This window comes from Populus nigra, chromosome 2 (genome assembly GCF_951802175.1).
Source record: "Populus nigra chromosome 2, ddPopNigr1.1, whole genome shotgun sequence".
In the NCBI taxonomy this organism is placed as follows: Eukaryota; Viridiplantae; Streptophyta; class Magnoliopsida; order Malpighiales; family Salicaceae; genus Populus; species Populus nigra.
In genome coordinates, this window is record NC_084853.1 from 8,159,384 (window position 1) to 8,161,883 (window position 2,500).

Genomic DNA, 2,500 nt, shown 5'->3' on the forward strand with positions numbered 1-2,500 from the left:
GGTAGTGTTGGAATCGGCAGCGCGAACAAAATCGGCAAAGTCGACAAAAAAGACTGTTGGTCTGGACATCGGGGCAGCGGCAGCCATGCCGACAGGGGGGGAAATCGGCAGCGCAGATTTGTGCAGCTGCAGGTTCGTCGGGGAAATCGGCAGCGCAGATTTTTCGATGAACATGGGCTGGAAGATGGACTGTCCAGGCCAGGCAGGGAAATTCATCAAGGGGACACGCTGACGAAACAGCGCTGGTTTAGACACGGTGGGTGCAGTGTTGGAATCGGCAGCGCCGACGAAATCGGCAAAGTCGGCAGAATCGGCAGCGGGTGCTGGCGATGAGTCTGGACGATTTATAGTCCAGGGCTTGATGGAAAAGACTGTTGGTCCAGACAATGGGGCAGTGGCGGCGCGGATTTGTGCAGCTGCAGGTTCGTCGGGGAAAATCGGCAGCGCAGATTTTTCGACGAACAGGGGCTGGGCGCTGGACTGGCCGGGCCAGGCAGGAAAATTCGTCAGGGGGCCACGCTGACGAAAACAGGGGCTGCGGAGTGGAAAATCGGCAGCGCAGATTTTTCGACGAACAGGGGCTGGACCGGCCGGGCCAGGCAGGAAAATTCGTCAGGGGGGCACGCTGACGAAAAGAGGGGCTGCCGCGTGGAAAATCGGCAGCGCAGATTTTTCGACGAACAGGGGCTGGACTGGCCGGGCCAGGCAGGAAAATTCGTCAGGGGGGCACGCTGACGAAAAGAGGGGCTGCCGCGTGGAAAATCGGCAGCGCAGATTTTTCGACGAACAGGGGCTGGACGCTGGACTGGGCCAGGCAGGAAAATTCGTCAGGGGGCACGCTGACGAAAAGAGGGGCTGCCGCGTGGAAAATCGGCAGCGCAGATTTTTCGACGAACATTCGTCAGGGGGGCACGCTGACGAAAAGAGGGGCTGCCGCGTGGAAAATCGGCAGCGCAGATTTTTCGACGAACATTCGTCAGGGGGGCACGCTGAGGAAAACAGGGGCTGCCGCGTGGAAAATCGGCAGCGCAGATTTTTCGACGAACAGGGGCTGGATGCTGGACCGGCCGGGCCAGGCAGGAAAATTCGTCAGGGGGGCACGCTGACGAAAACAGGGGCTGCGGAGTGGAAAATCGGCAGCGCAGATTTTTCGACGAACAGGGGCTGGACCGGCCGGGCCAGGCAGGAAAATTCGTCAGGGGGGCACGCTGACGAAAAGAGGGGCTGCCGCGTGGAAAATCGGCAGCGCAGATTTTTCGACGAACAGGGGCTGGACGCTGGACTGGGCCAGGCAGGAAAATTCGTCAGGGGGGCACGCTGACGAAAACAGGGGCTGCCGCGTGGAATGGCAGCCTACACGCAGATGCGAATTCGGCAGCGCACGATGGCTTGAGCAGGTCATGGGTTCGACTTGGCGCGATCTGAAACCTGGACGAGGGACTGTCGACGCTGGACGAGCCAGCGCGGTGGCCTGTCGTGCCCCGTTCAGGGGGGGCCTGCCGCGGAGACAGCCCTCGCGGGCTCGACAGCGCAGGCCAGCGTCCCCGACGTCGCTGGCCGCGGCAGGCGAGCTGCCGGGGTTCCCGCATTCCTACAAGAAAACGTCGTGCTTTCCACATGAAACCAATCCAGTAAAATCAGCCATATTTTTATGAGGCTGCCCACTGAATTTGGGGTCATTCCGGGCCGGTTCCTAGTTTTGCGGATTTACTCGATTTCTAATGGTAGGAAAATTAAAACAAATACTTCCCGACCTCGAAAAATTCTGGGAAAATTAATGAAGGTGGATTGGATTTTTGCCAACCTCTGTGCAAAATTTCAGCTCAAAATACCAAGAAATGAATTTTTTAGAGGGGGGGTGACAGCTGGGACCTAGTAGTGTCTCCCCCTGCCAGAGCTGCAATGACACTTATTGCTCTTTAGGGAGCCACCAGGCCGGCGCCCCTCAAAGACCACACGCGCGCGCGCGCCCGCCCGCGCTGGGCGCTGGGGCGCTGGGGCCTGAGGGCCTGGGGCCCTTGGGGGCCCTTGGGCGCTTGGGCGCGCGCGCGCGGCCCCCGCAGCCATGCCGCGCTGCGCGACGCGCGGACAGCCCCTGCTGGCTTGCTCTCTCGCCCGCGGGGGGGCTGCCTTCGGGCCCTGGCCCCCCGCGTTCTGGCCTGCCCCCCGCGTGGGAGAGGCTAGGCGCTGCAGGGGCCAGCCCGACGTCGCTGGCCGCGGCAGGCGACAGCCCGACATCGCTGGCCGCGGCAGGGGCCAGCCCGACGTCGCTGGCCGCGGCAGGCGACAGCCCCTGCTGGCTTGCTCTCTCGCCCGCGGGGGGGCTGCCTTCGGGCCCTGGCCCCCCGCGTTCTGGCCTGCCCCCCGCGTGGGAGAGGCTAGGCGCTGCAGGGGCCAGCACGACGTCGCTGGCCGCGGCAGGCGACAGCCCCTGCTGGCTTGCTCTCTCGCCCGCGGGGGGGCTGCCTTCGGGCCCTGGCCCCCCGCGCTCTGGCCTGCC